This window comes from Thamnophis elegans, chromosome 2 (genome assembly GCF_009769535.1).
Source record: "Thamnophis elegans isolate rThaEle1 chromosome 2, rThaEle1.pri, whole genome shotgun sequence".
Lineage (NCBI taxonomy): Eukaryota > Metazoa > Chordata > Lepidosauria > Squamata > Colubridae > Thamnophis > Thamnophis elegans.
This window is the reverse complement of record NC_045542.1, coordinates 129,974,201-130,001,935: the sequence shown is the minus strand read 5'-3', so window position 1 is coordinate 130,001,935 and position 27,735 is coordinate 129,974,201.

Below are 27,735 nucleotides of genomic sequence, written 5' to 3'. Positions count from 1 at the left end.
TTGGTAGTTTTTATTTACATATAATAATCATATCCGGATCATGTGAATTACGGCAGTTTCACAAAAATGATAATTTATTGGCCCCAAAGGAGCTGAGGTCAGTGTAGAAATGAGTATCAGTCATGTAATTTGTGCTGCCTTGTAATTGCTTTTTCATAATATATCTGTACTGTTTCAGTTTCATAAATATAGAGAGATTCATACCGATATAATTTAAAGTGTATGTATCAGTGGGGCCAGAATGTTTACAAGGGCTATATTTTCTTTGGAAGGGGGAGAGGACAAACCTAAAAAAGGAACAAATCTGAAATAGATAAGGACAAAAAATGTAATCGATTTTGTTTATTAATTTGCCTTACAAAGAAAATTACAATAGAAAAACAAAGAAAAACTTTACAAGAATGCATATTCTAACAAAGATATCCAAAGAATACAGTATAGGTAAATTTATTTTACAACAAAACACATGTCCTAAGATATATCAGATGATAATCAAATCTCTGAAATGAATTATGGGAGTGATTATACACAAGTGTATGTCCATATGGAATGTCAACTGGTGTGACACATTTTATCACGATGATACAATAATTATTTTTACATGGTTATTATAGGTGTAAGTATCATGTCTGAATTACCAGCGTACATCACACAGACCTTTTCCTTTCCACTGAAGAATTCCTACTTTGTATAGAGCAAATCAGATCAAATCAAATCAAGTTTATTACAGTCAAAAGACCAGAGACCAGAACAAATAAAATCACTCAAGGAATAGCAAGCTAAAAATTATAGAATAGAATAATAAATAACAGATAAAATCTATATTAAAATCACAATTTGGCATCCAATCTTACACATGACCTAACACAGTGGTGGGTTCCAGATTCCTTTGCAACCGTACCGGCATCCTCCACATGAACCTGTGCAGCACGCGCACACACGTATGCAGCATGCACACATGCACAGCATGCACATGCATCTTACCATCCAGCACGCCTCCGTGAGACTCTGCGATGCTCCAGCTTCTTGGCGGAGCATCACGCAGGTGCTGTACCCATGCGTGGAAGTGCTGAAGGGTTTAAAGACAGGTAAGGAGCATGGGCGGGTGAGCATGGGCCCTCCAGAGCACTGTACCTGAACGGGGCTCCAGGCAGGCTCCGGTACACCTGTACCAGGGCGTACCACCTGCAAATCATTTCTGACCTAACTATACTATAATATCAATCCTTAAACTCAGGAGTTCTGGACTGCAGCGGGCTATGCCCGGGGAGCCTGGAAACCCAGGCCACCTGCTTGCCTAAAGAGGGTTGAACTGGCCCAGTTTGGACACTGAACAGGTCAAAACTCTGTGCTGATCAGTAGTGGGTATAGAGCAAATTATGCAAGCAACAGTTTTGAAGTGGGCTTCTTCAAGTCTTCTTACTTTGCAAAAATTGTGGCATCCTTTGTCTGGCTAAACTTCTAGCTCAACTCTCAGCTACCAAACTTTCAAGCATTTCCAGATAACTGGCTTTGAACACAAATGCTCAGCTTGAGACCTCAGCATTCCCCCCTCTGTTTTCATCACCTCCCACCCCATTCTCTCCAGTCTAATGTATCAACTCATTAGACTGGCATCTGTGTTAGGTCTGATAAAATAGATCACAAGAATTTTTTTTTCATCTTGGCTGAAAACCAGACCAAAAATATTGTAATAACAACATCTAATAGTGTGAGCCAAAAATCCATTTTTGATTAAACATACCAGGACAGCTGGTAAACAATAAGTACAAGAAGAACTTCTTCTGTTTTTAGGATCTTATTCTTGATAGAGGGATTGATTGGTTTGATGTCTGTTGTCGTACCTTTAATCTATCTTCCAGATACTCATAAATTTTGAATTAAGTTTTTTTATGATTCTTAGAAAAGAAAACCGGTGTTATTCACTGAAAGCAAATGTGACAGGTAATTTTTTTTTCTACCACGGAATGTCAGAACTAAACAACACTCTTTCTGCTTCTTAAGAAGAGCACCAGACAATTTTTCTTAGTTGCTTCAGATCCAGGGACAAATACCAAATGCTGCAATATTTGTAAAATGCCAAAGGTAGATACAATTAGGTGCTATGAGTTTTAACATTAAAATACACATTCACTAATACAACTTAAGTAACTATTTTAATAGCAATCTGAAATTAGGTTCTTGATCTTGTAGATGGTACAGTATATATTCTATATCCAACTCAGGTACCACTCATCTTTTTTTTTTTCTTCCACATACAATATGTCGTTTAATCACAGGTGCATCCCTACTAAGTTTGTACATCCCATATCTCTCTATTGTATATTTAATAAGCACCACAATAAGCTAGGGTTTAAAAAACAAAAAACAACAAATAAGACAAGAGAGAGAGGAAGAAAAAAAAAGGGTGGGGGAAGGGGGGGGAGGCCAAAAAGGACAAAAAAAGGTCCAAGAAGGAAAGGGGGAAAAAAAGGGTGGGGGGAGGGGGGGAAGGCCAAAAAGGACAAAAAAAGGTCCAAGAAGAAAAGGGAAAAAAAAACAAAACAAAACAAAAACAAAACAAAAAAGAAAAAAACCATCATCACATGCAGCATGTCGTTTGATTACGGTTGTTTTAACATCTACATCTTCAAATAATGTTTACCATCTCAGATATTTCCTCTAATGTAACTAAAGGTCTCATTTTCCTTCTACCATATATATTCAGTTAACATTAGCATTGTTTTCCCCCAGAGAATATACTTCTATTCATTGTTAATCTTGCATTTCATACCTTCAAACAGAGATCTTATTCCTTCATTGTTCAACAAGGCATCGCTGCCTATATATACCAGTTTTCATTTGTTCCCCTACTAGAATTGCCTTATCAGCAGCAAAATATCATTATAATAAATTCTTAACCTTATACATTATATCACCAGACCTTATATTAGTACTTCCTTATATCATTGTTGAATTATTTCACAGCATAATTATATCATCATTTACTTTTTCCAATTAGGGCATGAGTGTATCATTTTTCATTTCCAAACTTTTGTTTTTTTTCCCTTAGCCATTGATAAAACAAGTCCCATATCTTATAAAATTGTTCATCCTCTTGCTCTCTAATTTCAAATGTCAATTTACTCATTTCGGCACAGTCCATTATTTTTCGAATGATTTCTTCCTCTTTTGGTATTGTTTCATTTTTCCAATTTTTTGCAAATACAATTCTGGCTGCTGTTACAACATTTACAATCAAATATTTTAAGTCTTTGTTGTCGGTTTCTGGTAAAATTCCCAATAAAAAGACCTCTGGTTTAAAGTCTATTTGTTTATGTATCATTTTCTCCAACCACATGTGGATTTTAGTCCAGTATCTTTTGGCTTCAGTGCAAGTCCACCACATGTGGTAGTATGAGCCAGGTATCTGGTGACATTTCCAACACTTTTCTGATTTATTCTTGAACATTCTTGCGATTCTGGTCGGGGGTAGGTGCCACCTGTAAAACATCTTATACAAGTTTTCTCTATATGCAGTAGACATTGTCATTTTGTAATTTTGAGACCACAATTTCTGCCAATTCTCTAAATCAATCCCATACTTAAAATTTTTCCCCCAAGCAATCATAGTTTCTTTAACTTGTTCTTCATGCAATTTAAACTCCAATAAATATCCATATAGTTTTTAATTACTTTTTCATCGGTACCTGTTAGAATTTTGTCTAGCTCAGTCATTTTATTATAGAGACCTTTAGTTTTTCTATCTTCATTATATCTAGATTGTATCTGTACATATGAATACCAGTTCATTTCCATCCCTTCTTGCTTCAACTCTTGACTAGATTTGAGCTCACCCTCTGCATTCAATAATTCTATATATCTAACTGTTTGTTCCTTTTTATGTATTATCGGATACGAGAATGCTTCAATTGTTGATGTCCAGACTGGAATTTTAAATAATGTAATTTTTTAATCTTTTCCCAATTTAACAACAACGCCTCCCTTATATAATGTCTTCTAAAATAACCATGTGGTTTAGTTCCCTTATACCATAAGAAAGCATGCCATCCCAACAGCAAATCGTGACCTTCTACGTTCAATAATCTAGAGTTTTTTTAATGATATCCACTCCTTAATCCACATCAGGTTTGCTGCCTGATAGTATAGCTCCCAATCGGGTAAACCAAAACCTCCTCTTGATCTAACATCTTGTAGTAATTTAAGCTTTATTCTAGCTTTTTTCCCTTGCCAAATAAATTTCAAAACTATTTTATTTAAGTCTAGAAAAAAATCCTTACCCAGTCTAATTGGAATTGTCTGAAACAGATATAGAATTCTAGGTAGAATGTTCATTTTAATTGTGGAAATTCTTCCCATCATTGATAAATGCAAGTTTCCCCATTTCTCCAAATCGATTGCTATTTGTCGTTTTAATCTGGTATAATTATCCTCTTTAAGAGTGCTACATCTAGGTGATAAATGTATCCCCAAATATTTAATCTTACTTGTGTTTTGAATCTGCAACATTTCTGACAACTGATCCTTTTGTGTAGCTGGGATATTCTTTGTCATGATCTTTGTTTTATCTTTGTTTATTTTCAAGCCTGCTACTTCTCCATATTCCTCTATTCTTTCTAACAATTTGGGTGCGGTTTCTAATGGATCTTCAAGAATGAAAACTAAGTCGTCTGCGAACGCTTGCAGTTTATACTCTTCTCTCTTAATTTTCATTCCTCTTATTTCTTCTTCTTCTCTGATCTTTCTATTTAAAACCTCTAGTGTTAGGACAAAGAGTAGCGGTGATAGTGGGCAGCCTTGTCTTGTACCTCTCTTTATTTCAATCGGTTCTGTTAGTTCTCCATTTACCATTATCTTTGCTGCTTGTTTCTGGTATATCGTTCGTATACTTTGAGTGAATTTCTTGCCAAAGTTCATCTGCTCCAGTTGCAAAAACATAAACTGCCAATTCACATTATCAAAGGCCTTCTGCGCATCGAGGAACATCAGTGCCAATTGTTTTTCTGGGTGGGCCTCATAGTATTCCAAGGTATTCAAAATTATTCTCATATTGTCTTTGATTTGTCTTTTAGGTAAAAAGCCATTTTGATCTGAATGGATGAAGCCATTTAAGTATTTTTTAAGTCTCTCAGCTAGTATAGATGCAAATAGCTTATAGTCTGAGTTTAATAAAGAAATTGGTCTATAATTCTTGATTTGTGTTGAATCAGTCTCTTCCTTGGGTAGTAATGTGATATACGCTTCATTATCAGCAGTCAACCATCATTTTCATTTTCAAAGCATGTTGATGAGGCTTAAAAATGATGCTTTGAGGATAAGATTTTAGAGCATGGTGGATTCCAACCTTTATTTTTTTAAAAACAAAACAAAACCAACATCCATAAGTGGTTAAGGCATCAGAATAGAAACTGGGAGACTATGAGTTCTAGTTCCATTTTACTATAGGTATGAAGCCTGCTGGATGGCCTTGGGCCTGTCACTCTCTCGGGAAGCAAAGGCAAGCCATTTCCCAAAAACCTTGTCAAGAAAACTGCAAGGACATGTCCAGGCAGCTGCCAAGAGTAAAAACTTGACTCAAAGACCTAATAATATAACAATAACAACCAGGGTCTCCCTACCCCTCTACTTCATTTGTATATGAATCAAGCTAAAGCTTATATATAAAATACAGTGAATGGCTTTGTACTTTACAATAAGGTAAGCAAGTCGCACTGTGCTTTAACATGTTTAACTCCAGCCCATGTGTGGCTGATTTTACAGACTATTGCTAAATATTAAAATAGAGCAGTCTGTTCCCTTCCAGGAATCAGCCAGAGGGAGCATATGGCATCCTTAATGAAAGGACTGAATTAGCTCTCACTAGTTTCTGGATTCCATTCAAACAAGTTTCTGACATTTTGAAACTATAAACAATTTCCAGTCCCAGGTAGAAATTTCCCATGTATTCTAATTAAGGCTTTTCATTGAGGTCTGGTCAGTCTGAATTTTATCTGGGTATCATGAAGGACTAATCAGTTTCAGCAATAATATCTGAATTTTGTCTTGCATAATAGGTTTACACCCTATTATTATTAGCAGAAATATTTCCTGAACAAGAGGTACTCTAATTTTCTCTGTCACTCACCACAGTTCTCCATTTCCTCATAAAGTTTCTTTTAAGGTTTCAGATATGGAAACGGGAGGTGAAGTGAGGTTATATCAGCTACATATACAATATGTTACACTCACCTACACAAGGTAATCAGTGGATGATATTAAAAGAATATTGCAATTGAATGATTAAAGCAGGAAACAATTGTTCTCAAATTTCATATCACCTTAGTGTTGAATATTATTTACAGTATAATCCTGTGTTACCAGGAAAATGACACTGGATGTTATTTTACTGGGGTGTGAACTTATGCTTTAAAACAAATGCCCTTTGGTCTTAGAATATTTTGTAAATATTTATTAGTTTCATCATTATTCAACTATTGCTGATCAGTTAAAAATCTTTGGTATCAGAATGATAGCTACTCTTATTTTTATTCCTATTATGTTAACTGTAGGCTGAGCCTGAGAGTGTGGTCAAACACACCATCAATCTAGATTCCCCCAAAAGAGACCCAAGTCTTCAAAACAAAACAAAAACTGAAGGTAGCATATATGAATGTCAAATACGCTTTATTGCTGGTAATGGTCAGGAATCTATTTTGATACAGATAGAAATACAGAGAGCACGTTTCAGGTTTTGGCATCATGACTGCCATTTCTCATCAGCCCCCCCCCTCCTGTTGCTGCTGCTGTTGCTTGCCTGTGCTTCCACTTGTTCCCTTGCTTAGCATGGGCTCTCCACTATCCTGGCCTGTGACCATCTGATTTTGGCCTTTCAACATCTGACCTCCTCTGACCACATTGCTACCCGTCACTGCCCCTGGAATACCAACTCGGACAGCGCCCACTTAATTACAACTTTCAGGACGCCATGGACTGTGCTTTTGTGGTGCATATGTTTTATGAAAGGAGAGATAGAGGATGGCAGAAATATGGAGGGGGAGTCGGCGTCCTAACAACCAACATACCCCCCCCTTCTTCTTCAACCTGTTCCAGCCACCACCAGACTTTGGACCCTTTCAGGCCTATAGGCGAGGGGGAAGACAAGACATTCCCCTGCATACTATCTATATATCTTCTATGGACCGTTGTTGGCTTCTGTTTTGGATTTTATCCAGCCATTCCAACTCTGAACATTGAGAGCCGACTTTTACCACCTGAACTCGCACTTTAACTTAATTAATTGCGCAATTTTTAATTTCTCCCTTTTCTTTCATCTTTCTCTTCTTTCTTTGTATGGGATATGTATGAGATATGTGTGAGATGAATGAATGGCCCACTTTTATAACCATATTGTTGTAAAATTTTGTGTTTTTTAACTTTCACGTGGGGACTGCTTGGAAGAGTGTATGAGTACGCATGATTCGGAGGACCTGCCGGGAGATGCGGGGGCCACGGGGGTGGTTGAGGGGACTAGAGACACGGGAGAGGGTCGGGGTATTACGGTCGTAACAGGGAGAGGCAGATACGGCGGGGACTTTAGGGCAGGCCATTACCGGGGAAGGAGGGTTCGCTACATTACAGAGATCCCTCCTTCCGGCCCTAGGAGTCCCACTCCGAGACCAGATGGCGTAAGCAGTCAGGACCCTGGTCTCAGGCTGTTGTCGCTAAATGCCAGGTCTGTTGTACATAAAGCTCCTCTCGTCCGGGACTTAATTTTAGATGAGAGGGCAGACCTGGCATGTATTACTGAAACCTGGCTGGGCCCAGAGGGAGGAGTCCCCCTTGTAGAACTGTGCCCAGAAGGATTTCAGGTGCTACATCAGCCGAGAGCCCAGGGAAGGGGTGGGGGTGTGGCCGCTGTTATCCGAGAGTCGTTAGTTCCTCGTAGGATCCCTGCTCCGGAGATTGTCGGGTGTGAGTCTTTGCTGTTAAAGTTGGACCTCAAGGGTCAAGTGGGTCTGCTGTTAACGTACCTGCCTCCCAACAGCGTTGCAGCAGCCCTCCCCTCGCTCCTCGAGTCGGTAGCCGAGCTGGCAGTTGAGTTCCCTAGGCTGATGGTCCTGGGGGACTTTAATTTGCCGTCGCTCGGTGAAAACTCGGAGGGGGCGCAGGAGTTCATGGCTTCCATGACAGCCATGGGCTTGACCCAAGTAATTCGAGGCCCAACCCATTCGGCGGGACACATGCTTGACCTTGTATTTCTCTCGGAGCAGTGGATTTGTGATCTTGGTCTGAGGGGGAACGACATCATACCCCTGTCGTGGTCAGACCACTGCCTACTGAGGCTCGACTTTCGGAGACCAAACCCCCACTGTAGGGAGGAGGAACCGACCAGGTGGTTCCGCCCCAGGCGTCTTATGGAACCGTCAAGGTTCCAGACAGAGCTTGGGGCTATTCCTGACACTTTCGCCCACAGTCCGGTGGAGACTCTGGTTGCTGCGTGGCACTCGGCAGCATCGGAGACCCTCGACCGGATTGCGCCACTGCGGCCCCTCCGAGGCGGCGGATCCCGGAGACCTCCTTGGTTCACCGAGGAACTCCGGGAGATGAAGCGCCGGAGGAGATGCCTAGAGCACCGTTGGAGGTCCGATAAGTCCGAAGCGAACCGAGCAATGGTAACCACCTGCACCAAGGAATACACCAGGGCACTTAGGGCTGCAAAAAGATCCCATATAGCCACCTTGGTTGCGTCCGCTGAGTCCCGCCCGGCCGCCCTGTTTAGGATAACCCGCTCCCTACTGAACAAAAGGGAAGCGGGGGAACCCTTGCAGGGCAGAGCCGAAGAGTATGCCCAATTCTTAGCGGACAAAATTGCTCGGTTTCGGTCGGACTTGGACTCCACCCCTGCAGCTCCAGCCGAGGCACAGGAGGATCAATTTGAACAACTCTGGGTTGAGTTTCAAGACGTTACCCCCGGGGATGTGGACAAGGCCATGAGGGCTGTAAGTACCTCCACCTGTGTACTGGATCCGTGTCCCTCATGGTTAGTTACTAACTGCAGTGAGGTGACACGAGGCTGGATCCAGGCGGTTGTCACCGCCTCACTTCGGGAGGGGAACTTCCCCGCCGCACTGAAAGCGGCGGTGGTGAGACCCCTCCTGAAGAAGCCATCTTTGGATCCAGCTATCCTTAATAATTATCGTCCAGTCTCCAACCTCCCCTTTCTGGGGAAGGTTGTTGAGAAGGTGGTGGCCTTCCAGCTCCAGCGGTCCTTGGAGGAAGCAAACTATCTAGACCCCTTCCAGTCAGGCTTCAGACCCGGTTACAGCACAGAAACCGCTTTGGTCGCATTGACCGATGATCTCTGGAGGGCCAGAGATGGAGGACATTCCTCCATCCTGGTTCTCCTCGACCTCTCAGCGGCTTTCGATACCATCGACCATGGTATCCTTCTGCGACGACTGCGGGAGGTGGGAGTGGGAGGCGCCGTGTTGCGGTGGTTCTCCTCCTACCTCTCGGACAGGTCGCAGTCGGTGTTAGTGGGGGGGCAGAGATCGTCCCCTAGGCCCCTAACTTATGGGGTGCCTCAGGGCTCGGTCTTATCCCCCCTACTATTCAACATCTACATGAAACCGCTGGGTGAGATCATTCGCAGGCACGGGATTAGATACCATCAATATGCGGACGATACTCAACTGTATCTGTCCGCCCCGTGCCAACTCAATGAAGCGGCAGACGTGATGAACCGCGGCCTCGAAGCTGTTATGGACTGGATGAGGGTTAACAAGCTCGTGCTCAACCCAGAAAAGACCGAGTGGCTGTTGTGTTTCCCTCCCAGAGATTCGACCAATATTCCATCACTCAGGCTGGGGGGTCAAATTCTACACCCCTCAGAGAGGGTTCGCAACTTGGGAGTCCTCCTGGACTCACAGCTATCGTTTGACCACCATTTAATGGCTGTGACCAGGGGGGCATTCGCCCAGGTTCGCCTGGTGCGCCAGTTGCGACCCTACCTGAATCGGGAGGCTCTCACAACAGTCACCCGGGCCCTTGTGACCTCTAGGCTGGAATACTGCAACGTGCTCTACATGGGGCTGCCCTTGAAGAGCATCCGGCGACTTCAGCTAGTACAGAATGCGGCCGCGCGAGTGATTGTGGGTGCACCTCGGTTCACCCGCATAACACCTATCCTCCGCGAGCTGCGCTGGCTACCTGTCGATCTCCGGATGCGCTTCAAGGTGCTATTAGTCACCCATAAAGCCCTACATGGCAGTGGATCTGGATACTTGAGAGACCGCCTTCTGCCAATTACATCCCTGCGACCATAAGATCACATAGATTAGGCCTCCTCCGTATACCATCGGCCAGCCAGTGTCGGCTGGCAACTACAAGGAGGAGGGCCTTCTCAGTAGTAGCCCCGACCCTTTGGAACGAGCTCCCCGTAGAGATTCGCACCCTCGCCACCGTCCAGGCCTTCCGCACAGCCTTGAAGAACTGGCTCGCCCGTCAGGCCTGGGGACAAGGATAATTCCCCTCCCGAATGATGAATGTATGTTGTTTATTATTTTATTATATGTCTTATCTTAATGTCTGTATCTCCCCTTCCCCTATTTTATGTGAGCCGCCCTGAGTCCCCTCAGGGAAAAGGGCGGCCTACAAATATTAATAAATCTCTAAATCTCTAAATTTGCTAGTTCTATAAAACAGAGAAGTACCGTGTATAGGAAGGAACTGTAATTAAAAATAATGTGTAACACAATTCTCCAGAGGAATATGCCTGACCCACAAAAGTTGGGATTTTTCTCTTGCGCTATCAGCTAGGAAAAAATAAACACCCAGAACAGTAGCAGAGGCACAGAAAATTACCATGAACATGCGCATGTCTCCGCAAACAGATTTAGCTGACATTTAAGGTGCATTTAATTATCCTGGAAAATAGTTTAAGAGAGGCATCATTTTAATCATGCTGGAAAATAGGAAGATATAGTAATTTAGTTGTCAAAGGTAATTTCAGAGTCTGGACTCACCTCCTATGGGGAGGTCCCCTTTGTACAGTAGTGAGTATTGGAAAAGTGCCCTGATACTTGTAAAGCCTCTTCTGCTCATGCTGTAAAATATTTTCCATGACATCCTGCTGTAATCAGACTGCCAATCATTTCTGGAATTGACTGAATACTTCTAGCCTTGTGGTATCCAGGCATTTGTGCCCATGAACTCTTCTGTTGCTGCCTCTCAGCCTCATTATCTTCCTAGGCATTTTACTTTAAAAAGTATTTTTCTAAGCGTGTGGAAAGCACAAGGCTAGCTCCCAGCACCATCTTTATCCCCAGTTTAAAATTGATTAAATTTTAATTAAATTAAAGTTAAATTAAAAGTAGAAAGGACAGACAAATGGTAATTCTTCCTTGTAGGCAGGGTTGGATTCTGGCTTTTTCTACTGCCGATTCGTTCAGGGACGTGCTTCGTGCATGCATGCGCTTGATGTGTGCTATGCGCACATACACAATAAGTAAAAATGCTTCTGTGCATGGACAGAAGCAAAAAAACAAGATGGCAGCGTCTATGGTGCCACCGATAGAACTAGTTTGGGGGCGTGGCCAGCCAAGTTATTACGTACTCGGCCAAACCTGTCCGAACTGGTAGGAACCCACCACTGCTTCTATGGGAGTATCCCCAGCTGCCAATAAGGAGCAAAGGAAAGAAAATATGCTAATGAGGGGAGCAGCTTGAGAGAGGTTGAGTAGCATTCTAGTGAATTGTTGCTTTGTAATAGGTTGTGAACTCAATGGATCTCTTTTCACTTAGAAATATTTCCCTTGGAATCACAAATGAGGACCAGGCTAGGTGTTTCATTCAATATATCTTTGCATTTACTATCACTATTTCTGAAAATGGTAAAACAGTAATTACAGAGATTCTTACTGGCCAAAATCATGGTAGATAGAAATGTGGTGTTTAATCTCCTTTTCCTTGCTCTGACTCTTTCTCCAACTTCACCCCAAAACTGTTCTTCCAATACAAATAATTGCTGTGTGAGTGAGATGCATAGTCTCCAAACTAGATTGATTGATTGATCGATAGATAATAAAGATAGATAGGTGATAGATAGAGACAGAGAGATCATACATGAATGATAGATGATGATAGATGGTAGATGATAGACAGGCAGCAGTTTCAGTGGAATTATTTTTAAAAAGAGGAAGAATAAATCACACTTCATCTTGTTAGTCTGCTTAGCATTGTATTTGATTTGTGTTGAGAACTGCTGCCTAGATCAGCATCACAGTTAACTGTTTGCTTATTCGAAGCACATGTGTGTTCACACAAGTGGTGATATTCAGCCTATTCTCTCTGGTTTGGGTGATGTAATGCATAAGCATGCACAGAAGATGGTGTGCATGCGCAGACGTGGTGCATGCCCTCACATTTGCAAACCAGTAGGGAAGGTAAGTGAATCTCACCACTGGTACACACACACACACACACACACACACACAGAGAGAGAGAGAGAGAGAGAGAGAGAGAGAGAGAGAGAGAGAGAGAGAGAGAGAGAGACTCTTTGTTATACCAAAGAAAACAAAATATATAGATAGACATTTACAGTTTTTCAGTCAGTTTTAATAAAATAACAGCAGTTTATTTGTCCTTCCATTCATGTGTATTTTCCATTTTATTGCCTTTTCTGTATTCATCTTGAAAAAAAAAGAAAAAAGGAACATCTTAAAAAAACTAGGTAGTCATTAGTAATTTGTCCTATTTGAAAACGATGCAGATTCTTTTGACACAGTGCCAACATTTCTTCAAAACAACAGCAGAGATGTAACGCTAGAATCATTTTATGAAGCCACAGATATTTATTTTATAGCCAAACTGAGTTTTAAAAAAAGTGTCAGTGACTGAGGATATATAAGGCTTGCATTTTAGCATGCTGAACATCTGCAAAGTGGTGTGTCACACATTTCTGTCATTGAGTTTGGGCTCCCATTTCCTGCACAGCAAGTATTTGATCTGATTAGAAATTCATAAAGCAGTTGATTGCAAATGAGGGTCACCCAAAAGATTTGAAATTAAAGATCCCTTCTTCCTCGTTCGAGTGCCTTGGAACAATCCTTTGTCTTGGAATCAAAAGCCACTTCACCATTTTAGTTAAGTTTTGAGATATAAAAATAGAAGAGTCCTTACAGTGATCATCTATAGACTATAGCATCTATGCTAATTCAGATTTATGGAGCCAATTTGTGCAGAGAAGTTTGGTTGCCTAATTCATGGCTTCTTGAATGTTAGTGCTATAATTACAGTATACGGGGCAAAAAGGAGTAACTTCTAGAGCTATGAAACCAAACTCAAAATAACTTAGAATTAAAATACAGGTGTAAAAAGTGAGAAAATTAGTGAAGTTAGTTAATAGACCTGAATGAAGAAAAACAGAGGGATGGAATCAAGATCACAGGAAGTGTTAATACCACTTTATAATGCTTTGGAATACTGCATCCAGTTTTGGTTGCCACAATGTTAAAAAGATGTTGAGATTCCAGAAAGAGTACAGAGAAGAAGAAGAAGAACACAGATGATTAGGAGACTGGAAGGTAAAACATATAAATAACAGTTGCTGGAATTGGGTATGTCTAAATTAATGAAAAGAAGGACTAGAGGTGACATGATAGCAGTGTTTCAATATCTAAGGGATTGCCATAAAGAAGAGGGAGTCAAGTTTAGTCAATCTGGACCCCTTCCAGTCAGGCTTCAGACCCGGTTACAGCACAGAAACCGCTTTGGTCGCATTGACCGATGATCTTTGGAGAGCCAGAGATGGAGGACATCCCTCCATCCTGGTTCTCCTTGACCTCTCAGCGGCTTTCGATACCATCGACCATGGTATCCTTCTGCGACAACTGCGGGAGGTGGGAGTGGGAGGCACCGTGTTGCGGTGGTTCTCCTCCTACCTCTCGGACAGGTCGCAGTCGGTGTTAGTGGGGGGGCAGAGATCAACCCCTAGGCCCCTAACATATGGGGTGCCTCAGGGTTCGGTCTTATCCCCCCTACTATTCAACATCTACATGAAACCGCTGGGAGAGATCATCCGCAGGCACGGGATAAGATACCATCAATATGCGGACGATACCCAGTTGTATCTGTCCGCCCCGTGCCAACTCAATGAAGCGGCAGACGTGATGAACCGAGGCCTTGAGGCCGTTATGGACTGGATGAGGGCTAACAAGCTTGTACTCAACCCAGAAAAGACCAAGTGGCTGTTGTGCTTCCCTCCCAAAGATTCGACCAATATTCCATCACTCAGGCTGGGGGGTCAAATTTTGTACCCCTCAGAGAGGGTTCGCAACTTGGGAGTCCTCCTGGATCCACAGCTGTCCTTTGACCATCACCTGACGGCTGTGACCAGGGGGGCATTTGCCCAGGTTCGCCTGGTGCGCCAGTTGCGACCCTACCTGAATCGGGAGGCTCTCACAACAGTCACTCGGGCCCTTGTGACCTCTAGGCTGGAATACTGCAATGTGCTCTACATGGGGCTGCCCTTGAAGAGCATCCGGCGACTTCAGCTAGTCCAGAACGCGGCCGCGCGAGTGATCGTGGGTGCACCTCGGTTCACCCACATAACACCTATCCTCCGCTAGCTGCGCTGGCTACCTGTCGATCTCCGAGTGCGCTTCAAGGTGCTACTAGTCACCCATAAAGCCCTTCATGGTAGTGGATCTGCGTACTTGAGAGACCGCCTTCTGCCAATTACCTCCCTGCGACCAATTAGATCTCATAGATTGGGCCTCCTCCGAATTCCATCTGCCAGCCAGTGCCGGCTGGCAACTACAAGGAGGAGGGCCTTTTCAGTAGTAGCTCCGACCCTTTGGAACGAGCTCCCCGTGGAGATTCGTACTCTCACCACCGTCCAGGCCTTCCGCATAGCCCTTAAGACCTGGCTAGCCCGTCAGGCCTGGGGACAAAGATAGCCGCCCCTCCCGAATGATGAATGAATGTTGCTCATTATTTTTACTTATGTGTGTCTACGTCATTGTTTGTATTCCCCCTTTCCTGATTTTATGTGAGCCGCCCTGAGTCCCCTCAGGGAAAAGGGCGGCCTATAAAAGTTAATAAATATCTAAATAAATATCTAAATATCAACGTATCTCCAAAGCACCTGCAGGTAGGACAAGAAGCAATGGATGGAAAGTAATCAAGGAGAGAAGCAAAAAGCTAGAACTAAGGATAAATTTCCTGACAGTTAGAACAATTAATTAGTGGAACAACTTGCCTCCAGAAGTTGTAATTGGACAACATTTGTCTGAAATGGGTTTCCTGTCTGAGCTGGGGGTTGGACTAGAAGACTTCCAAGGTCCCTTCCAAAACTGTTATTCTGTTAAAAGTTCTTTTTAAAAAAAATATATTTTATTCATTTTCACATTCCATTTTACAATCACTTATATACAGGGTATTTGCTATAAGAAAAAAAAATAAAAAAATAAAAAAATAAAAAAAATTAAAAAAGAAAACACAACTCATCATTCACAACCCCACCTGACACTTCCATCCTCCATACACCCCATCTACTCCCTCCAACTTTCCTTTCCTCCCTCTAATGCTCCCCTCCTACTTCCCTTTCCCCTCAAACCTTCCTTCTCCCCTTACTCCCAACACACCCTCCTTACATTCCCCTTACTCCTTCCTTACTCCTCCCTCCTCTTTCCCTCTACCTCCCTCCTTGGTGTATTCCTTTATTCAAGTATTGTTTATTATAATCTGATAAAAAGTAAAATAAACCAAGGAAAAAAATATAAAGAAAGAAAAGAGAAAAAAAGGAAAAAAAAAAGAACAACCGTATATAAGTGCATTCTTGTTCTTATTGAGACTATGTTAACACCCACCCACCCACCCACCCCCCATAAATCCCCATCCCTACTCCTCCCGACTTCCCAGGGCCCACACCTGGCACTGCCTTCTATCTAAAGTATCTTATGTTCGTATGGATTAAAAATAAAAGTAATATATTAAGGGGGAAAAAAAAAAGAAAAGAACAAAGAAAAAAGAAAAAAAAAGAAACTCTTTGTGTTAAGCTCAGCCCCCCATCTTTATCTATGCTTAAATAGTATAAGTCATTCTATCTATATTTTATTCTCGTCTCTTGCTTCTTTGTTATTTACCCCGGCCTCCTGTAGACTCTCCCATTCCTCTTCCTTAACCTTGTATTCAGATAAACATTTATCCAAATTTGTATAGACATCAATATACAATCTAGCTCAAAAATAATCCCTTCTAGTAAAATTTAAGCAGCGTGGATCATTCCACATATTCAAATATTACTTTACAGAAGAATAATCAAACTTTCCCTTCTAATAGGATTTAAACAGCGTAAATAATCTTTCTTAACCTTAATTTCAAACAGTAATTCAAAATAATCTGACCAAACTTTCCCTTCTTAGTAAAATTTAAGCAGCGTGGATCAAGTATTACTTTACACAAAAATCAGTTTGCATTCTATCTTAAAATGATCCCGACCAACTTTCCCTTCTAATAGGATTTAAACAACGTAAATCATTCCGCATGCATTTTGCCCTCATCCCTTGCTTCTCTGATATTTACCACTATCAAATTTATGCAGACATTAGTTTAAAATTTAGCTCAAAATAATTTCACCAAGCTTTCCCTTCTAATAAAAATTAAATAGCATAGATCATTCCACATATTCAAATAATACTTTCAACAAGAATCAGTTTACCTTCTGTTTTAAAGTAATCTCATCCAGCTTTCCCTTCTAACAGAATTTAAACAACATAAATCATTCTGCATTCATTTTACATATATACATTCAGTATCACCCCACCAATATACGTAAATCATTCCGCATGCATTTTACCCTCATCCCTTGCTTCTCTGATATTTGCCACTATCAAATTTATGCAGACATTAGTTTAAAATCTAGCTCAAATAATTTCACCAAGCTTTCCCTTCTAATAAAATTAAATAGCATAGATCATTCCACATATTCAAATAATAGTTTCAACAAGAATCAGTTTACCTTCTATTTTAAAATAATATCTTCAAACTTTCCCTTCTAACAAGATTTAAACAGCGTAAATCATTCTGCATGCATTTTACATATATACATTCAGTATCACCCCACCAATAAATTCCGCTTTTTCTACCGGAGAGAGGTCGCAAACCCCCATTCAATCCACAACTTTGGCGAATATTTAGAATGTCTAAATCCTCAAACTCCGCTTTTCTGCTTCTCCGAGGGAGGGGGAGCTACCCCCTCCATCTTGCAGCCATGTGGTCTGTTGCTTGCCTTCTCCTTCGGCTTGTCTCTCCTCTTTTCCAAGTGAATCAGGAAGTCCCGCCTTCAAAGTCTTGTAATAGAAATCTCGAGCCTCCGAAACAGAATTGAGACGAAGTCTTTGATTCTCAAATGTGACCGTAATGCCGGCTGGGGCCTCCCATTTATATTGAATCTGATGATTTCTAAGCTCTTTAGTTAAGAAGGTATAGTCTCTTCTTGCTTTTAACATCTGGAAAGGTATTTCTTTGAAGACAATCAAGTCCTGGCCATCAACTCTCAAACTATTATTGTAAAATTTTTGCATGATCGCGTTTCTGGATTCTTTTGTGGAGAAATATATAATTATGTCCCTCGGGAGCTGTCGCTGTTCCGCTACCAACGAATTCTGGCGATAGATTTTCCGAATCTGCCAATCAAAGTTAAGTCCCGGGCTTCCCACCGCATGGCTGAGGGCTTCAACAAAGGTCTGTTTCAGATTCTCTCGCTCCTTTTCGCGGAATCCTCTGACTCTTATTGCGAATGCCTTCTTATTAAAGTTTATCATAACGAGCTGTTCTTGAGTGTCTCTAATTTTTTGTTGTAATATTTGAATATTAGTAGTCAAATTAGAATTAGCCTCCTCCAAGCTTTCCAATTTATTCTCTATTTCAGCGGTATAATCTGACAGGGCAGACACGGCTGCAAACGTATTCGCCTTCATTTGGTCAATTTTAGACTTTAAATCACCATATAGCTCCAATACAAATTCCTTAATTTCTTGTTTAAAATCATTAACATTTGAAAAAAAATTCCTGTGTTAAGAATTCTCCAGTAGAGGGCATAGGAGACAAGGGCTGCGATTCCAGTGTAAATTCTTTAAGTTCATTCATAGATTCTTTAGGCACATTTGTAGAGAGACGCTTCGATTTTGACCTGGGTGCCATTATAAATAAACAAATAAACAGCGCTTTTGCTCCCCTCTGTTTCCAAAAAAACAAAAAAAAATTATCTTGTTAAGGAGCGGTCTGCAGGAAGGTAAAACCGGCTACGTACATCCCCTATCAGTCACCAACGGAGAGAAATCGCCATTTTGAAGTCCGTTTAAACAAAGAAGCCTCTAAGACAAATGGTGCTGGTATTTAAGATAGTAATAAAAGCATAAATCTCACAGGAGTGGGACCCGCCCGTATTAATCCTAGCTTCAAACAACTTTGCTTTGTCCTGGGGGGGGGGGATCGCCTGTCTGGGGCTGCAAAAAAAAGCAGCTGAGAAGAACTGGCTGGAGATAAAAGCTCCGCTCACGCTGGATCTAATCTCTGTCCACAGCCAAAAAAAAGAGAAAGGCTGTGAATTACGAATAGACCCTAGCACACAGAGCTACTCCCTGCCCCTTTATAGCCAAAAAGGGGTGATATCTATGATCTTATTTAGATATACAGACCAGATCTCTGAGAGGAGCTCGGTTGAGCCCTCCTCGGCGACAGGCTCCGCCCCCCCGGAAGCTGCTGTTAAAAGTTCTTAATAGGAAAGCTACAAAATTTGGGTGAGAGAAGATGCAGAGTTTTAGTTCATATTTTTCATCCCTGATACATTTTACTGTATTTCTTCATAATTAGTTGTACTTCTTCTAAAGTAGAGAAATACACCTATACTAACAGAAGAAAATATTTGTAGCTCAGGGTTAAACTGTAGGGTTCCCGTTGCTCTTTGAGCTTGGTGGTTTTCTTTCAGATGTTTCATTATCCAACTAGATAGGTAGCTAGTTGGAAAATGAAATGTCTGCAAGAAGATTACCAACCAACCAGACCATTAGAGATCCCTCAATCACAGCTGTCTACAAACACACTTTTCCTTTTTTAAATTTGTTTTATTTCCTCTTGCTTCCCCATATCCCTTCTTCTTCTATATGTTTCTATTTTCCATTCCATTTCATCTTGAAGAATTTTACAATAAAAACAGAAAACATTGTTTTCTACTGTTAATAATTAATAACAGAAATTATTAATAATCAAATATATGAAGTCTGAGCTAAATAAATATACTATTTAAATGAGGTAGGGTAAAGGAGATAAAGAACAGGAAAAACATAATGAGAACAACTATTCATCTGCAGTATTTATTCATGGAAAACCTTGATAAAGACAAAATATTTCAAGATGCCTAAAAGATGTCACCATAGATATTTCAGGGAATTTTAATGCGGGAGAAATTCTAGATGACACAGCCACTATGCCAGTATCTAAAAGATGAAACAATGGGGGTGGTATTTGTGAATGTGACAGGAGTGTAGTCTATGGCCCTAAGAAATGAAAGATGATACCTTGCAATTATTATGTACTGTATCAAAGGCAGCATTCTGTTTAACATGGAAACAAATGTTTGTTTTTCTAATTTGGTACTAAAGTGAGTGATAAATTGATGTGCTTTAAAAGATCCTTAAATTATTGGGACCAATAATTTAAAACATGATCGTATAGCTGTTAAGTTGACTGGAGGCAATATACTGCCCTCAAGGCATTTGTCAGGGTTCAACTGCCAATATTATTACTGAAGTCCATCTATGCAAGTATGAATACAAATACTTTAGCAAAGTGCCTTTCATTTATGAAAATTGGTCAGAAGAAATCTCTAGTCAAATATATCAAAAACTACTAAGAAGGTTCAATGGTCTTTTTCTGCAAGTAATAAATCAGAATAACTAAGGCTAATTCTGTCCTAAAATCAATCATGAATCCAGACAGAAAAAAACTGAAGATAACCAAGCTTATCCCTGAACACCTGCAGCTACACAAACACCTCAAGTTCCTTACCTTTAGATCAGATATCTGTGAGAAAGTATTGATTAACAAACATAACTGATTCAAGAGAAGTCATCTTGGGAAGTCATTGTAGACCAATGCTTCTTTCTAGTTTGACATCACAGCAAAAACCCGTGGCACGACAAAACTGCGCTCGACTAAGCCACGCCCGATTAAACCGCGTCGCTGAGGTCATCAACAGGGCGACAACAGCGAGCGCGGAGAAAGAAGGGCACTTTAAATAGCGCTTTGAAAGCAAGCCGATTCAACTTAAGGTAAGAGTTAGGTTTAGGGTTAGCTTTAGGGTTAGGTTTAGGGTTAGGTTAAGGGTTAGGGTTAGGGTTAGGGTTAGGTTAAGGGTTAGGGTTAGGGTTAGGGTTAGGGTTAGGTTTAGGATAGGTTTAGGGGGGTTAGGTTTAGGTTTAGGGGTTAATTTTAGGTTTAGCGTTTACAGCGTGCTTCTGTCTCCACGCTGTTGTCACCCTGTTGATGACGTCAGCTACGTGGTTTCATCGAGCACGCTTTAGTCGAATGCGGTTTTGTGGTGGAACCCAAAAACCCACCAGTGTTGGCTCCTCCCAATTAATCTTTGAAAATCTTAAATAAATCCAGATGGCCAGGGGCCAAGAGAAATTATATGCCAGACAGTTAACAAGCATCCATTGTAGTCTATGGCCCTAAGAAATGAAAGATGATAACTTGCAATTATTATGCACTGTATCAAAGATAGCATTCTATAGCATTCATGAAAATAATTTTTTTTGCTTATTTGGTACTAAAGTGAATGATAAATTGTTGAGCTTTAAAAGATCCTTAAATTATTGGGGCCAATAATTTAAAAATCTTTTCATGTTTGAAGAAATGTTGTTTTTCTATTGCTTTTCACGACCACCAACAATTGACTTATTTTAAGAAAGGTCTTCTTAAGCTTATATCAGTTTGGTTTAGATTTTATGGTGGGAGTTTGACATTGTGGGAGTTTGGAATTAGTCACTTTTCTCTATGTTGCTTTGAAGAACTGGCTTGCTGATTAATGATAAAGGAAAATGCAAGACACTTATTCCTTCAATCTATTTAAGAAAATTGATGCGTGCATTTAATTCAAGCATGGCAGCAGCTGAGTATTTCTTTCTAGAATACTTCTGGTAGATTAGAAAATAACATCTAACCAAGATTCTCAATTCTGCCTATAATAAATGCAGTTGTGTGTCTGCATCTTACAATATCGGCTTTCCCTCTCATTCATATTAAAAATCATTATAGAAGTTTAGTAATAGATATGATTTATCTCTAGGTTCTTTGCATGTTTAAATATGACTCTTTCTCCATAACAATTTAGAACAGACATTCAAGATATGTACACATTTATTTAAGTTCCATCAAATTCATTGCAGTTTATTCCCAAATTAAGATAGCAATTGAAAATTGTAATCTGAAACACAAATACCAGGAAATAAAAGTTTTTGAACACAATGGGATCTATCTGTAAATCAATATACATGAAATTGTTTAGAAATTCATAAACAAAATAGATTAAAGTCACATCCAGTGGTTTGAGAAACAGAATACTCATTCTGTGGCCCAGTGGAGCATACACTGCACTAACCATTTCCTTTTCATTAGAGAAAAGTTCCACTTTGCCTATTTCCTCTCCCAAAAGCTCCTGACCTTGGATCAGATTGTAGAAGCTGAAAGGACATGGGGAAAAAAAGCTACATTAGCCTTCTTGAAGAAAAAGAGCACCAACAGTTTATAACGTTGCTGAATTGCTAGGTGGTAAAGTGTGAAAAAAAGAAAATAAGAATTTAGTCTCACTTGCTAGAGAGATAATGAAACTACAGGATGGGTAGTCAGCTGGACAAACATATTGTTTCTTTAATTATGTTTTGGTCTCTCTTTAATGAAGCTATCTTCCATTACACCCAAAGGAAAGAAAATAGTCCAGCGATGTCCCCTGCAGATGAATCTTGTGTGGGCTCTGAAATAGATCCTTAGCTATTGCACAGGTGTTCCTTTTTATATTTGGTAGAAAGCCAAACATAAATAGATTTAGGGAAGATCAGCTTTCTCTCTGCTACAGAGAAAGTATTTGTGCAATGCCTCTGATTCACATCTCGGTGTGCTTAGTACTGAGCATAAGCTATTAATGCAGTCATGTTGTAAAGCAAGCTCCTCAATATGATTTAAAATAAAAGTAACATTCTATATGCATGTTTTTGTATTTTGCTTATTTGGTACTAAAGTGAATGATAAATTGAGGAGCTTTAAAATTAAAGAGATTGTGAGGTTTCCTTTCCTCGATCTATACGAGTGGACAATATTTAAATAATGATAAAATTAGGTATTTTGTATTTGGATTATGAAAACCTGGATAAGTAGAACATGGTGGAAGATTTTTTTTTAAATCAGTTTATTGCCAACTAATGATTGCCCAGAATGTTCAAATCCATGTTGTTCTATAGCTGGCATTTAATAAAATACAGGTTTTCCTTCTCTTCGTTATTTTATTTACTTTGTTCTCTTCCTTTTCTAACTTTCATCACTGGTGAAATATTGGTTGCTTGACAATTAGGGCAGCTATCTCTTCATGCTGCTGTCTCCATCTCTTGCTCACACTCATCTGCATAGGTTTTTTTTTCTGTTTATGTACTCAGTAAAATATCATATAAGTAGATAAGACTATATGTCACATTCCGGTGTTCACGTTGCATACAAACAGAGATTCAGTTTGTTTGGTGAAAAACTTTTATCTCTATCTAAGAAACTACATGATAACCAGCACTAAATGACAATGATACAAAGGTAATCAAATCCAAGTCAGTTCTAACCAAGTAACACCATCACCCATACACACACACACATACCATTACCACAACCAGCTCCACTCACAACTCTACCCAGATGACACCCTCCCACCATCACCAATCATCATGACCCACACCCTCAGCCACACCCCCACTCAGTGTCATCATAGCCTCTTTCCTGGTTAGCCACATCCGAGCAAAAGAGTTACATCAGAGTAGGCAGTTACATCAGAGTAGGCAGAGTAGAAGAGCCACATGCAGCTACAGGCTCAATCGACATCAGAGAGGCAACATCAACATGGCAGCGTTAGTGGCATGTAAGCATGGCCAAGCGGGCATAGTGATGGACAGGTTCCCCCTGGATGGCAGCCTGAGAGCTGACACTATAAGCAAATGAATAAATATACTAGACAATATTAATTCAAAAATTGTCTAATAGAAATATTTTCATTATGGATCAGTTTTAAATTTCTTCCAGAGATATGCAAATAAAGATGATTTTAATAAAGATGTGGAAGGACAACTACAAAAAAATAATGAGACAAAAACACAGAGATAATTTCCAAATAAGTTTTGTGAAATGAGGCAAGTTACCTCTTTCAAAGTTCTGTCTGATACATTTTCCTGGAATGCTGTAGTGGTGAATAATTGATATCTTTGTCTGATCTCTGTAAGAGTTGATTTATATCTCCCCACCTGTTGTTTTCATGCTGCTAGTTTTGTATATGATTCATGTCTCTCCCTTTTCATCACAATTTTGAACAAACTTTTGCTAAAGTGTGCATTCTCAGGTTGTATTTCCCAACCTGATGATCATGTGAAATGTTGGGTTAACCCTCACAATTCCCAACCAAAGGAGTGGATATTCAAGCAATTCCAATCCAAAGACATTTGGAATATAGCAAAGGCTAGTAAAGAATATCATGGTAGAAATTATATGTACAGTAACTACAGAAGGAATTTCAAAACAAATCCAACAGTAGAAAGAGTGCATTTTGAATTCATGGTAGATATTTGGTAAATATTTATGTATATGTTAAATATTCTGTATTTAAATTTATAATCTTATATTGCAACAGAAATAAAAAATGAAAGTACACATGTCAAAAGATTAAGTGCATGAGTATTGTTACTGCAGTGGTGCAGTGGTTAGAATGCAGTACTGCAGGCTACTTCTGCTGAATGCCAGCTGACTGAAATTTGGCAGATCGAATCTTACCAGGCTCAAGGTTGACTCAGTCTTCATCCTTATGAGGTGGGTAAAAGGGACCCAGATTGTTGGGGACAATATGCTGACTCTGTAAACTGCTTAGAGAGGGCTGTAAAAGCACGGTGAAGTGGTATATAAGTGCTATTGCTATTTTCCACCAAAATGTTGAAAGATCAGAAATAGTTCTGACCGCTCTCTCCGTACACCAAGGCACTCCAAGACAAGATTACTGCTAGATGATTTATTCACAGTAAATCAACACACTGACCAGACCTTGGCAGCAATCCAGACTTCCAAGATAAGAAATATACACAAGAGCTTCTCCGGCATTGGTAATGAAGTTGAATCCTGCAAACAGTCTCCTCCCAAAGTCTCTCCTTATATACTTTCTTGAGAGGAGCCTAATTACAACCACCTGGGTCCAATTATCTTCTGTATCTGCATAGTTTTTTTCTGCGTCTATCTGCCCACTGTTGCCTGGTGTCCAGGACCAACTCCCTTGTCTCATCCCCACTGCTCCAAGGCCTGATGTCATGGGCACACTCCCTTTGGTTTTTACCGCTGCTCCATGCCTCAGGCACCTTCTGGTGGCCACCCAGCCTCTCTGGTTCCTGCTCAGAGTCAGAACCCTGTCCAGAGTCCTCCACATCTTCCAGAGCCAACTCATAGGGCCCCTCGCTGTCGGAGTCTGTTTGCAGCTCCAGTGGCTCCTGCTGGGCCACAACAGTTACCCAAGCATAGAAAGTGTCAGTTAGTATCACAACACTATTAACAATGTTATTGGACTGAAAATCAGTTATGAAATGGAAAGTCCAATGTTTTTATCAGCTATGAATGGCAGGAATCACTCCAGAAGGAGGAGATATTTTAGTGATGTTCATCATATCTACTATATACATTATAAAGCAAGTATCTGGAATTCAGATACCACAGTGAGTTGAGTCAGCTCTTATGGATTAGACAATGTTTGACATTTTGGTTAATAGACTATGAAATGCTGTTTAAAGTTTTGTTAATTTTTGTTATTTTCCACATGATAAGCAACTGCAGATAAGTACTCCTTTTTAGTTTATATTTAGCTAACAAATTATAAAAAGAATAAGAATGGGCAGCAGATTGGGATGTGTTGCATGAATACAGTCATTATGGCTTATGGATAAACCATAAAACTTAATATGTAATATCTCTTTATCTAACTATGAATTGCTCAGTGAAACCAACTATGTCCTAGTGGCACTCTGTGAAGCCACAAGCATGCAGAGAAAAATAGCAGCTTTTTCATAGAAGGTTTACACAGAGAAGATAAACTCCTACAGGGAGAGGCAATCAAAGTAAGACCAATCTATGATTTGCCTGTAACTTCCATGGCAGAGGAAGAACAAATAAACCTATAAACCATTTTTTAGATATCTCCCCCACTTCCCGCTGACAGACTGCAAGAGGTTTCCACCAAGGTCCTCTGTTCTACCAGGAACAGAGGTTGAATCTCATTGGCTAAGAGGTCTGACAGATCCCTTTAAAAGGGGATGCTGCCCAACCATTCTCCAGCCAGATGTTTACTTGACTTGCGATAAAGAGCTGTTGTTACTTAGCCTTTTGTGCCTCCTTTACCCGATCTAACACCATGATTTCCAGAAGAGCTTTCTCACCAATTAACTGCAGACTACCAAGAGGATGTTTCCATGAAGCATTTCCCCCAAAATTATTAGAGTATAAAGCATAATGTTAAGAAGTGAATGAATAGCATTTGCCAGTTTCTTCAAAAACAAAATAAAAATATGAAGATAAACTAAAGACACAACTAGCATTTGTAAACTGGTAATCCTTATTTCACCATGGTAATCCTGGTAATCTGGTAATCCTGATTTCATCATCCTGACTCCTGAAAACTCTTCGGACAAGTCCCTGAATTTTTCTTAACAAGATTTGGGAAACTGGTTTTCCCTTGCCTTCTTCATAGAGTTGAGAATGAAGTGATTTGCCCAACGTCACCTAGCTGGCTATGTGTCTAATTCATGGTTTCCTGGTTCCAGCCTGTGCTTTAACCATTACACCAAAAAATATGACTAAATAAATAATAACAATTGTTTATCTATGAAGAGCTATAAAGCAAATGTTGTGCATGTTTCTGCACATGAGCCCATAGATAAAACTTATAGAACAGAATCAAAATGGTGTGCTAAACCCAAACATTGAGCATCATAATCTAAAATGAAAAATAAACATGACCACAGTGCTAAAATCAAGAAGTACTGTCCCATGTCCCCCTAACTGCATATCTTGCTTGGAGGGTTAATAAGGACCTAATAAGACAACTGGTACTTTAAGAGCTTTTGCGGAAACCTGCTTTCAAATATTTTCACCGTGTCTTTGGCAGCTACTCCCAAATGAGCTTCTCAGAAGGATTGGAGGGATCAAAATGCCCTAAATTTGGCACAAAACAGTGAAACAATTGGCAATAGATTTAAGAACAGATTAACCTTCCAGCAGAGTTAATAGTGCTATGCCAAACCCTACTTTCATTATTGTTTTGAGGCCTTACTTAAGTTAGGCATCTTATGTTGATGCTGTCACAGGAGCCAAGGGAAAAAGTTTTAAAGAAGTACTCATAGAAGTTCCCTTATGTTTTTTTCATCTTCTTTTTTAAATGTTTACTAATATCAAAGGGTGACCCTAAAGCCGATGTTTGAAATTTTAGTAGCCAGGGTTGGGATACAAACATTATCTCTTTATTTAAATATCATTTTTATCATTTATTTATCATTTTCCTTAATTTATATCACAGCAAATATCTATCGATAGATGTAAAATGATAGACTCATTAATTTATGGGAAAATTGCATACATTTTATTATGAAACATGCGGTCCAGTTTTAGAGTAAGCAAACAACTTTAAAAAAAATCATCAAACTCTCTCCAAGACAGGTTCCTTTATATTTGATGTATTACTGGTTGATGCATAACTAAAGTTAGACCTTCCACTGTGCTTAGTCAATATCATCATCATCATCATCATCATCATCATCATCATCATCATCATCATCATCATTTTTAGCCATTGTTTCCAACCCATATGGTTCTGAGATTTTCTTGCCAGTTGGGCCCAAATACTTGTTGATGTCATCCATCCATTTTGTTTTAAATTTCTTTTGTGGATGCTTTTTATCTAGTGGAATCCATTCTATGACCTGCCATCAATTTTTCTTGCTGTGTGACCAGCCCATTTCCATTGCAATTGGTTTACTCTTTACACACACACAGCACACACACACACACACACAATAACAGAGTTGGAATGGAGCTTGGGGCAGGGGTAGGTTCCACCGACACTACTGCTGATTTGCTTGTGTGAGCACTTTACGCGCATGCACAGGACAATTAAAATTGTTCTGTGCATGCACAGAACTGAAAAAAAAAGATGGCAGCACCAACCGGGGAACTGGTTTGGGGGCGTGGCAGGCCTGGGTCACTGCTGGTTTCGGGTCCAACCCCCTGCTCAAGCAGGAAACCCTGTACCATTTCAGACAAATGGCTGTTCAATTTCTTCTTAAAAACCTCCAGTGTTGAAGCACCCACAACTTCTGGAATGTGATCATTATAGCACCCAGGCTAATTCAGATTTATGGAGACCATTTGTGGAGAAAAGTTTGGATGCTCAGTTTATGGTTTCTTGAATTCTGTTAC